General features: G+C 35.5%; 1 protein-coding gene across 2 annotated transcripts in view; it reads right to left on the bottom strand.

Annotated features, from left to right (window-relative positions):
- LOC106095578 (embryonic polarity protein dorsal) overlaps positions 1–12,928 on the bottom strand; it is a 123,092-nt gene that overhangs the window by 73,242 nt on the left and 36,922 nt on the right. For both annotated transcript variants that reach the window (XM_059365264.1, XM_013262812.2), the window contains exon 3: positions 525–582. The gene's annotated coding sequence lies outside the window, so the exon portion shown is untranslated. The remainder of the gene's footprint in view (positions 1–524; positions 583–12,928) is intronic.

Below are 12,928 nucleotides of genomic sequence, written 5' to 3' on the forward strand. Positions count from 1 at the left end.
GTTTGAGGTTGAATTACAGGCTTCATGGGAGGTTTCTAAATGTGGGTCATTCCTGGGATACACAGACTTTTAGCTCCGATCTATGTGGTGTTTATTGTTATCACGAGAAGCTTAGCTGGGAGCTGCGGCGCGCATCCACGGGTTGTGGACAGTGTAATGCTCCATACGGAGTAGCTCTGAGAGCAGTCACGGACAATCAGCGGTATCCAGTGGAAAGTATCAATGAGGGGCCGGTTGAGTTATTGGCGCCTTTGAATAACCAATGGCCATCACGTTCTCGCGGCGATCGGTCCGATTTATTGTCTCCACTGTATATAATTCTACGCAAAAAAAATATGCAAAAACTTTTTGTAGTCGAAAAATTATATGTGTACACATTAAAATTTCAAAAAATTTTAATTTTTTCGATTGATTTTTACGATATTTATTATAAACATTGATTAATAAATAAGCCCCTATAGTTGTTTGAAAACATGTTTATATCTTACTGAACAAAAATAAAAATAACATACTCATGAACTTACATTTAACAAAAGAAGTGGCCTATACATTTGATTCACATAAAATGTGGTGGCAAATAATCTGAAAAAATATAAGAAAGAAAGATTCGCATAAATAAAAAATAATTCACAGAGATATGTTTATATATTAAAAAAATATTTCATTCATCCCAGCAGAAAAATCATCTCCCAAATATTCGCAAAACAGTGGTCACGCATTCAAGTTGTGAACTCTACAGAATTTTTTCCAAAGAATTTCCTTAGAAAAATTCATCGAAAATTATTTCCGAATGAATCATGAGAATTCATTGAGAAAATGTATGTACAAGCAAATACGAGGCAATCATTTGCACAATTCTATATAATAGGCAAATTCATATACATGTACATGAGTTTATATATGTATATATAAATAATATTAATATTGTTTGTGAAAAGCTATTAAGAAGAGTATATGAATTTAAATGTACGAAACATATACATCGCAACAAAATGCATGGGCAAAAGTATAGTAAATATACTTTTTTTCAAAACAAATATACTGATAACAAGTGTTTCATGGATGTCAACATGCAAACATGAAAAAGACTTTTGCCACAAAGCTTTAAATGGGCATGGTTCGCAAGAAATGAAAAAACCGGATGGCGCAATCCGACTGCGCACAAAATATGAAAAGCAACTAAGTACCGACTTTTGATACTCTACTCTACAATAAAAAAATACAAAGTCTATTAAACGAGTCGGTGAAGTGCAAGTGCAAATTTTCTTGCAGCGGTTAACTTAAATTTTCGTCTAAAAAATAAAGTATTTTCAAAAGAAATACAGATTTCACAAACGGAATAATGAAGGTTATCAAAGTTTAATTGCGGGAAGAAATTTCCACAAACAAAAGTTTTTATCTAAAATTTTATTATTTATGAATGACGTTGTAGTTGCGCTCTGTTTTATAGTTCATGTATTGATGATGTGCAGTAGAAATATGCGTGAGTAGCAGATAAGTCAAATGATAAAAATGCCCGTATTTTGTTTGTTATCCATAATATTCGGTTAAATGTTGTTCGGATAAGAGAAATTCATATCCAGATAAGCCTCTAGCCATATATGAAGACGAATTCTAACTTCATTGTTCCAAACATGTATAAAGTGTCGTGTGTTGAAAAAGAGCAATTCTCAGTAGCTCCCTCAAAACCTCAGAGACAATAATTTGAGGGATGACAAGAACTTGTTTTTGGAAATAATATTGTTCCAATTTGGTTTTATTAATTTAAAGGTCCCTTTAGTGTAATTTTCGTTATTTAAATTTAAAATTGTAACGAGTTTTCTTATAACGTCATTACACATAGTAGTATTCCCTCGAATTTCATTATTGTTCTTTTTTGTCAGTCTGTTGTTCGTAATGGTTTATGTTTTGCTGAACATAATCATATAAAATTATTTGTACTAAATCAAACTTGCATTCATAATACACTCGGCATTTATTTATTTCACATGTCTTAAACTTATAAGTTTTTATTCACTACACCACTACTGTGGTACAGGGTATAATAAATAAGTGCATTTGTTTGTAACACATATAAGGAACAGAGTTAGACTCAATGATAAGTATACCGATCATCTCAGAATCACTTTCTGATTCGATTTAGCTACGTCAGTCTGTCTGTCCATTTTAATTTGTGTACAAAGTCGTAGGTCGCAATTTTCGTCGGATCGTCGTCAAATTTGGTACAGGCATGTTTTGCGGTCTAGAGATGAAGCCTATTGAAAGTGGAAAAATCGGTTTGGATTTGGTCATAGTTCCCATATAAATTGTTGTCCGATTTACAGTAATAATGCAATAAAATAGTAATTTGTTAGCCGATTCTCTCGAAATTTGGTAGAAAGGATTTTCTTTTGACTTTCCACATTTCTGGCGAATTTCATGGAAATCGGTTCAGGCTTATATATAGCTCTTATACATATATCGCCCGATTTTCACTCCGAGAGCCACTGCAAGCTCATATATCGACCAATCTTCTCAAAATTGTGTACAACGCTTTCCTCGACGATTACCACAATATCCAAGAAGTTTCGTCCGATTCGGTTTAGAATTAGATATGGTTCCCATCCGATTTTGAGAAATATTGCATTAAAGTGCTTATTTGTTAACCGATTCTGTCGAAGTTTGGCAGGAAGGACTATATTATGGCTCTTGAGATTATATATGAATTTCATAAAAATTGGTCCTGATTTAGATATAGCTGCCATATATGTATATCGCCCGATTTTTACTTCTGGAGCCACAGCAAGCGCATTTATTGATGAGTCTTGCCAAATCTTAACCAATCTTGCACAAGCCTTTCCTTCGACGACTACCACATTATCTCAGATGTTTCCTCGAAATCAATTCAGATTTAGATATAGCTCCCTTATATATATTCGTCCGATTTTGGGTAATTTGCAATAATATTGTTATTTGTCAACCGTAGTTATTACAGTTTGAACATATTTGCTCGAAATGTGATACGGATTGTGAAATAGCCCATCTGAAAACATCTGGCGAGTTCCATTAGAATTGGTTCAGAATAGGATATAGCTCCCACTTTGTACTTATAGGGTAGGTGTAGAGTATTATACAGTCGACACCGCCCGACTTTTGCCTTTCCTTACTAGTTTTATATGGAGTTTGACTGTTGTTCACATGAAAAGCCGAATAGAGTACCAACCCATAGATGTGGTAAGATTATGTGTTTGTTGCCATGTAAACATGTATGCAGAGTTCGCTTAAGGATTGATGTTATCAAAAAGATACTAGATATCGAAGTTGGCAGCATGGGTATTCTCGAATTATCGATGTGGCTGGTCAGCAAGAGGTATATAAGGCAGTGGCACAACGTCACACAAGTCGGTCTTATTAGAACGTGTATTGTAAACGTAAGAGTAAACTAGGCGAGTTTAGTTTCTAGTTCATGAAACTAAAATCGCATAAACAATAACAAAATTTGGAATGTAAGGATTTCAGTTAAACAGTATTTTCATTTATGTGGTTTAGACGGCATTTTAAAATTAAAGGTAACAATAACAATTTTAAAATGTTCAACAATGTTTCCAATTGCAAAACACTTTATATATAATTCAGCCGAAGTGATTTTTTTTTTCTTCTTAATAAGAGTGAGGCACTGCTGTCAGCGGCACAGTCTTGGACTGACGGAACTCAAGTATTGCCGTAGGGAAGATCATGTTACACGGATGGATCAAAGCTAGAGGGCAGAGTGGGCCTGGGGGTTTACATTGAGAACCCAGGGACTGAGATCTATTTTAGACTGCCTGACCACAATACGTTCTTGCAGGCAGAGATCCGGGGGAACACGGAATGCGTGAGGTGGTATGGTGTTCACGCGAGAACGTCGAGTGTGAATATCTGTATTGACAGTAAACAGGCCATAAGGGCAATAAAGGAGATTAACGTCCAGATTATAAAGGAGTATGGGGGAATGAAAGCGAAGACGATTTGGCGGCGAAGGCCAGAGAACTGCCGTCAATAAACTTGGTTAACCCAAAGCCATTTTGGTCGACGCAGTCCTATTTAAGGAGTGGGCGACAAACGCACATGTAACACTGTGCAACAGCAAAACAGTCGGTAGGACTGCGAAAATCCTATGGGGCGATCCATATCATGAGAAGACAAGGCTATTACTGAAAAGAAGTAAGAAGGAGGTCAGTATAGCTATTGGTATTATAACGAGACACATAGGACTACAAGCTCACTTATGCAAAATCGGTGCGGCAAGTGATGGTATATGTAGGGTATGTGGGCAAGATGATGAGACGTTGGAGCATTTCCTAAGTCATTACCCGGCTTTCGCGGCCAACAGACACCGGTACTTAGGTGGGGACACGATGCCAGACATGAACCAACTTAGGGAAGTGGTATGGAAAACAATTAAGGATTTTGTAAGTAGCACGGAATTCGTAACTTAAAATTTTTATTTTTAAAGTTACTTTTTAGTATTTAAAGCGCACAACAAGCCGATTACTGGCTTAGGTGTATGTCTGTAGTGGCATGAGGCAGATTAATATCTGCACCCTCTTTTCAACTTAAGCTAACCTATCCTAATAAGAGCTGAGACGCCTATGCAGAATTAACGTAAACTGGTCCGCATATTTCACGAAGGATTTTTCTCTCAAACACTTCAACTACTACCTCATCCTTTTTGGCAAGTACTCATGTTAATGTAAGTGTCTTGTAAATTGTAATTTTCATATTTCGAGAGGTGACTTTGCTACTCATCTGCTTACTTAATCCAGAGTAGCATCTGTTCAAAATAGGCGTCGTATGAATCACGAGCTGGATGACGACGATGGCATAGTTACACGTATTAAAATACAACGGTTGCGTCGGCTAGGTAATGTTGTCAGAATGGTAATGGTAATGGTAATCAGGGTGGTACACGCAAACCGGGACAATCAAAAGCACGATGGAAGGATCAAGTGGTGAAAGACATCTCGAAACTTGGTGTCAGACATTTTAGAATAAGCACAGAAGATCGAGGCGCTTGGAGCGCTATTCTGCGTTCAGCTAAAATTTTCTGTCATAGCCAATTAAAATAAAGTAAGTAAGTAATAAGATCTGAGACGCCACCATAGCTATTATCTAATTCCTCGTTAACAGAAATCACTATCTGTTTTTGTCTTCTTTGATAACTCTATCCAAAAAAAAAAACGAAAAACACAAAGAGGAAACTACAAAAATAATAAATTTTTTTCTCATTGCCTGAAATTCTTCTTACTTTAATTAAAAATCATCAAAAATGAACTAAATTATTAAAAAAAGGTGTTATCAATTACAATTTATTCGTATTATTCATTCATATTACCAGAAGCACGCATATTTTTTGATTGCTCAGGCAACAAAAATGTTTAAAGAAAAATTCAGAAAAAATATTAATTTGTTTCAATACTTCTACTAAATATAAAACTAAATAAGGGATATAGAATTGGCTACAACGGCCTTCAGCCAATATATTTTTATATTTCGGACTCGGCTATAAAAAGGAGGCCCCTTATCTTTTAACTTAATCTTAAATCGGACTGCATTCATTGATATGTGAGAAGTTTGCCCCTGTTCCTTAGTGGAATGTTCATGGGCAAAATTTGCAATTTGCAAAACCTGCCTACTACAATGGGGACCTATCCTCATAGAAAAATGTATACCGTAGGTATTGATCGAGAATTAACCCCGCTTGCCGGGTCACTATCATTACCGTATGATATACATTTTTCTTTCAGTGTACCACCATGGATTTCGCTAAAATATCGAACAAATTTGCTTAGTAGATATGTGAACTAATTTGAAAAGCGCTTATTCAAAACAAAATAAATTTTGAATCACTACTGTGCTTAATGCGGATTAAGTGCAACGCATTTGTAATAAGCTTTACACTCTCCAAGGCGTTTTATTACAATTTGCCCCTTGCTATCAACACAGATGAGTAGAAGACTTAAGGCCGGTACTCTATTCGGGTTTCGTGTTGAAACTCCATATAAAGAAAATAAACGGAAAAATTTGCCGAAATGTGTTCGTTTCGACATAACTTGTTTTTTCATCTAGGGACAATTTACATTTCGGGACGCCCATTGAGGCACAACCACAGCCGCTGTGCAACAAGTTTTTTTCTTACGCAAAATAAACGCGATCGCCAAACTTCTAATTGTAACTGAGTGTTTGTTAGTGTTAGTGATGTTGCTTACGTGTATTTACTCTGGGTGGAAAAAAAATAAAGTGCTTGTGGATGCATCAATAAGAAAGTATTTTTTAAAAATATAAATAAATATACCAGAAAGAAAAACAAGTAAAAGCGTGCTAAGTTCGGTCGACCCGAATCTTATATACCCTCTCCAATGGATCGCATTTGCCGATCGCAGCAAACAAAGAATAATGAATAAGAACTGTTATGCTATTGGAGCTATATCAAGTTATTGTGGAATATTTCAGTCCATTCGGATAAGAATTGCGCTTTGTAGGGTCTCAAGAAGCAAAATCGGGAGATCGGTTTTTATGGGAGCTGTATCAAGCTATTGATCGATTCAGACCATATTAGACACGTACAGGGTGGCTGATGAAAGCCGCTACCAAAAAAAAATGTAATAACTTTTTTTCTATTTAATAATAATAATTTAATAATTAATTTAATTAATTAATTAATTAATTTAATTAATAATAATTTAATAATTAATTTAATAATTTAATTTAACATGAATAAAAGAAAAATGTATTCCATACACCGAAAAAAAAATGTAGCAATATTCATCATTGTAGCAATATTCATCAGCCACCCTGTATGTTGAAGGTCATGAGAGAAGCCGTTGTACAAAATTACTGCCAAATCGGATCAGAATTGCGCCTTCTAGAGGCTCAAGAAGTCAATATCCCAGATTGGTTTATATAGCAGCTATATCAAAACATGGACCGATTTGAACTATACTTAGCACAATTTCAGTCAAATCGGACAAGAAATGCGCCGTCTAGAGGCTCAAGAAGTCAAGACCCATGATCGGTTTATATGGCAGCTATATCAAAACATGGACCGAATTGGCCCATTTACAATCCCTACCGACCTACACTAATAAGAAGTATTTTTGCAAAATTTCAAGCGGCTAGCTTTACTCCTTTGAAAGTTAGCGTGCTTTCGACAGACAGACGACAGACAAACGGACAGACGAACGGACATAGCTAGATCGACTTAAAATGACATGACGATCAAGAATATATATATGAAATATTTCTTTCACACAAGCAACACAATCAATCTGAACGAAATAATAAGGTTTGTGAAAGAATTTGTTGTGCTTTTAGTCTTGCAGTTACAACAACAATATTTTGATAAAAGTGGAAGATGCTGACAAAGGCTTATGGAAAGTTGTGCTTATTTAACTTACCAGTGAAAATACTACAAAATCTAATTATTTTTATAAATAAATGCCGCATTTGTCTGTTTTTAAATTGTTTTGTGTTTCATTATTTATTAATTACGAAGGGGTGGGCCTTGGTTGAAATTACAACAACATACATTAATTTCAGTACGACCCACACACTCACATTTGTGTGTACACATGCACGTAAGCAGCTGATAATTAGTTTGATGCCATATTAATTTTTATATGTAAATGGCAACATTTTGACCAAAGAAACACAAAAAAATCAGGTGTGGTAACCTTGTCAAACCGCCGAAAGAAAGATTTTCGGAAAATTTTCCGCAAAAAAGAACGTAGTACCAGCCATTATACGAAAAAATGACTAATAAAATGCATGTATGCAGGTTCAAGAAACTAGGAAAACGTACATAAAACTTATTGGGTTAGGACGGTCAAACACGGTCGTGGCAACGTTATGGTCTGGGGTTGTTACGGATTGCGTCCTCTTCATTGAATTCATTATAAAAGGGATACATGAGTCTAAAAAAGACATCCTTGAAAACGGGTTAACGATCCCAAGCACTGCTCAAAGTTGGCGAAAGTTGGGTTTAGCAGAAAAAATGTAATGCAATGGCCACCTTAATCACCCGTCCTTAATCCTATTGAATACATTGGTCAACAGTAAAACATAAGGATAATCAACGTTAAACAAACTATGTGCCAACGAAATGGAAATAATTTAATTTTGTTAAAGCATTGTGTTGTTCTTTTTTTATACGTCAAAAAAATCAATATGTGCACATTACAATTCCTTAATTTATATATTTTTTCTTTAACTTTCAAATGTTTAAATTTCTGTGGTAGTTGCCACGATACACTTATAAGCTATCAAAGGCTTGTTAACACAGATGTGATTTTTTTTTCTAAGGTCTTTAAAAGATGTTTTATTCTATCCCATATTCCATACATAAGCAACAAAACAGTGTTATAATGATGAAAATACAACTTTAAAACACATTTGAAGAAGATAAATTTTAAAACAATGGTTATTTCTAAAACCACTTTGACATTTGTATTTACGCCATTTGCCAATCAAGGTAGTATCTTTGGGGGTAGATTTTTGTTGTTATGCCAATGACGCTACCTCTTAATTGAACAATGGGTAGTTGCAAATGTTTTGTCTGATTCTCAAAGGGTATACCCTATACGACTTTAGAGCAATATTTCGAGGAGATATTTACATTACTAACTACCTGGTGACGGAGATCTTTGCGATTAAATAAGTGTTGTAATGACTAAGATTTCATAACGACTATTGGCAAAAATATCTTCTCAGACAGCCAGGCAGCCATTAAATCCTTTCGGAATTCAAAAATCGCCCTGGACTGTGGCAGATCTCTCAACGAGATGACTGAAGTTCAAAAATCACCTGTTCTGTGTGCCGGCCAACAGAGATACCCCTGGGACTTGTATAGCGGACGAGCTTGCGAGACTAGGAACTACCTTATACATTCTAGGGGAACCGAAATCTGAAGGTAAGCCTCTAGTGATATGTAAGCTAAGTCTTTAGGATCGGGCCCGAAGGGCAACGGTTGATAGATGGTCACAAAAGGGGGGTTGTCGCTGGCTAGAACGGACGTCTCAGTCATTGTGTCCGTCATCACAGGTCACTGTCGGGTCGGAAAACATGCTGACAGACTGAAGGTGGCAAGTAACGTATTTGCAGAAGCTGTGAGGACATCGAAGAAGAAGAGACTATTGAACATCTGCTGTGTGTGTGTCCCGCACTGGCAGTCAGAAGGAGTTCCACTTTAGGTTCTCATTTCTTTGTCTTGTCTGATTTAGCGGATGTGAACATTCGCAAGTTGTTGGGCTTTTTAGAGCGATCTGGATAGTTCAACGGTAGAAACTAGAAGGTATTTTCCTTCGCCTGTTCCTATGATATCACAATGAATGAAAGCGTTTAAGTGTGTCTGATGGCAGAATGTCACTTAAACCTAGCCTAACTTAACTACCTAGTAGTGAATTGGTGGTTATATTGAAAGTATTACAGGGGTTCGCTCCTATAATATTCCATTATGCTGTGTGTTCTGACCAGTGTTGCAACTCAAGAAAATGATTCCCAACAAAATTTTGAAAAATCCTACAAAAACCTAACAATTGTTAGATAAACAAGAACAAGTAAAATCGGCAGATCCGTTTATATGGGAGCTATATCAGGTTTTAGGCCGATTCAGGCCTTACTTGGCACGTATATTTAATGTCATAGTACAAAATTGCAGCCAAATCAAATAAGAATTGCGCTCTTTAGAGGCTCAAAAGTCAAGATCCGAGATCGGCTTATAGGGCAACTATATCAAAACAAGGACCGATATGACCCATTTATAATCCCAACCGACCTACACTTATAGTAAGTATTTGCGCAAAATTTCAAGTATCTAGCTTTACTTCCTACGTACGGACATGGCTAGATCGACTTAAAATGTCATGGCGGTCAAGAATATCTATTTTTGCGCTACTTTTTATTTTGGCCGTTCGTTTCATTGTTGGATACTACTGCTTCCAAAACAAATACAAACCCCGTTTTAAACAGTTAAGGCAGAAAAATATAAATATATGAGTTATTTCAATGTTATGATGCTTAAACAAATATCACAAATTTCTGCAGCAAGTTAGTTATTACTATTATTGAAGGGAAATCGACTAAAATAGAGTTGCGCCTATCAAAAGAAGAAAACATACCTACCAAGTTTGGTAGGAACCTACAAAAATCGGCAACATTTGTTCTGTCATATAAAATATTATTGGCATCAACCAACTCTCAATGGGTTGCTGCGCAACTCGAAAGCCACACAAACACTAGCAAGCAATGAGAGTTTTCAATAAATTCAAAAAAAATTGACAAAATTTTCTCCTTTCACAAAATTTGGTAAGAATTTTTGCTTTGTCATGTTCAAAACAAGTTTTTTCGAAAATCCACTGTATATACCACCTTCTGTAGTCGTCTTCTGTCAGTTAACTCGACATTAATAAACATTTTGGATAGCGGCCAAAAATTTGGGAATTTTCTTAGATATAGGAAAAAATAACCCACATTAATAAAATCATATGTACGGCTGTGTGTGTCCAAAAACATTTATGATTTATATGTATATTTCTATATCTACTCATACAGCTAATGAGCATTGTGGTCTGTTTTGATAAATATATGAGGATTTGCTTATTCATTTGATAATAGAAAATTCTTTGAATTCTAAATTTACATGGATCGAACCCGCACAAACCCTTTGAGACAAGCCATTTTGCAAGTCTTTTTCATTATAGTGGATTAAAACTCGCATGTAAGGCGTAGAGCGATGATCAGTGTTACTGTTGTGCAAATTTAGTACCAAATTTCACACTATTTCGGACGATGACCTACAGAAGAATCATATGGCAAACATTCGTGGAGAAAATTTTTATCAGCGACAAACTCACTCAAAGAGAGGTATCTCAAAGACCTCCTCAGTAAGTTATTTAGGATTAAAACGTTCCACAACAATGTGCCTCGCATTGTTAGCAGTAACATTTCGTTTTGTATATAAAAAAGGCAATAAATGATATAAAAGGTTTACATATTTAAATATTTACAAATCAAAAATTCGGAAGGGGAGTACTTCCCCTTCTCGTCTTTCAAAAAACTGTTCTGGGGTTCCCGTTATTTACGAAAAATTTAATTTTGTTCCACGCGACTCGTTTCGCCAAAACTCACCAGCTCTAGCTGGATCATGCACCAAGGAACTGTGAGCGAAAGTAAGACTCATATCATCTTTGTAATTATCTTTCTTCGTTGCTTCCTTAATTGGCCATGAGTGCCTTTGATAGAGTTATTAACGAAATGTAGATTACCATTATCGACCGATAGACTCACTGGCCTCTAATTGGGTAAATTAATTTAGTTTCATATTTTTTTAAATTATTTTTCAATCAAATTATCGCTTCTAATCGAATTTTCAGCAAAGGTCATCAAAGAACTAGAAATTATATTACAATTGCTTTCAACAACAACAAATCCTCAACCAAAAAATTGGTCAAAGAAATTTTCTTTAAAAACAAAATACAATAAAATTTTGACACTTAGTTTATACCAAGAAATATTTGTTGCAGTTTAAGGGCTGGCATTCTATTCTGCTTTCGGAATAGTGGCGGATTTTTTAATTGTTCCGCGAGCGGAATTTGACAGCAATCGAATGTTTTTGTTTCCATACCAAAACACGTTTCTTTATCTGCACTTATTGTTTTCTCTAATAAATAAAAAAAAACGAAAGACAAAAGTCGGGAGGTGCCAACTGTATAAAACCCTACCCCTTAAGTACAATGTGGGAGCTTTATCTTATTCTGAACCAATTTTAATGGACCTCGCCGGATGTTTTAAGATGAGTTATTTAACAATCTCAATCACATTTCGTGCAAATATGTTCAAACTGTAATAACTACGGTTGACAAATGACAACATTATTGCAACTTATCCAAATTCTGACGAACATATTTATGGGAGCTATATCTAAATCGGAATGGATTTCGAGCAAAATTCTGAGATAAGGTGATTGTCGTCGGAGAAAAGCGTTGTGCAAAATGTTGTCAAGATTGGTAATAAATGCGCTTGCAGTGGCTCTGGAAGTGAAAATCGGGCGATATATCTAAATCTGGACCGATTTCTACGAAATTCACAAGTAATGTCAAGAGTCATAAGAAAGTCCTTCCTGCCAATCTTCGACAGAATCGGTTAACAAATAAGCACTTTATTGCAATATTTGTACACAAATTATCATGGACAGACGGACATAGCTTAATCGAATCAGAAAGTAATTCTGGGTCGATCGATTGAGTTTGACAGCATTCCGCTTGAAGAGATGAAAGGGATACTCAGCAATGACTAGCAATAACTTCTGGTAGTAAATACACCTTTGTGGGCTAAGACCTTTCATCAAAATTTCGGTCAAAGGCAGCTACATCCACACACATAAAAACATACCATTAGACATAAACGAAATTTTCGACAAGTAAACTTCATTTCCAAAAAAACCTTGGGACTTTGCTAATGATAAAACTGTAAAATCTTTTATGATAAATGAATGCAAGGTTTTGTAACGCATGTAATATTTCAGGCAAATCGGTAAAACTTGCAATAACTGAAGCAAAAATAATCAATCTATTGCACATTACTTTGTACGTACACAAGAAAATAATCCCAAGCAGGCCCATGGGCATTCAGTATATTGAGCAGCTCGGTCGAGAAAGTGACAATTTTTAAAGTTTCGCTCTAGGTACAAAAGCAACACACAAAAATTCATTAAAGCAACACACACATAGTACAAATAAACACAACAAGAATTTCTTAGGCACAACTCTTGTAAGCAGTTTTTTTGTCTTGTTTATAGCATACAAGATCGTAATACAAAACCATAATGGAGGTATGCATAAGTGAAAGGCTGAAATAAATCCAATTAAACTCTGAAAGGGTTTGATTTACCAACTGCTTATAATTGGTATATATT

This window comes from Stomoxys calcitrans, chromosome 3 (genome assembly GCF_963082655.1).
Source record: "Stomoxys calcitrans chromosome 3, idStoCalc2.1, whole genome shotgun sequence".
Classification (NCBI taxonomy): domain Eukaryota; kingdom Metazoa; phylum Arthropoda; class Insecta; order Diptera; family Muscidae; genus Stomoxys; species Stomoxys calcitrans.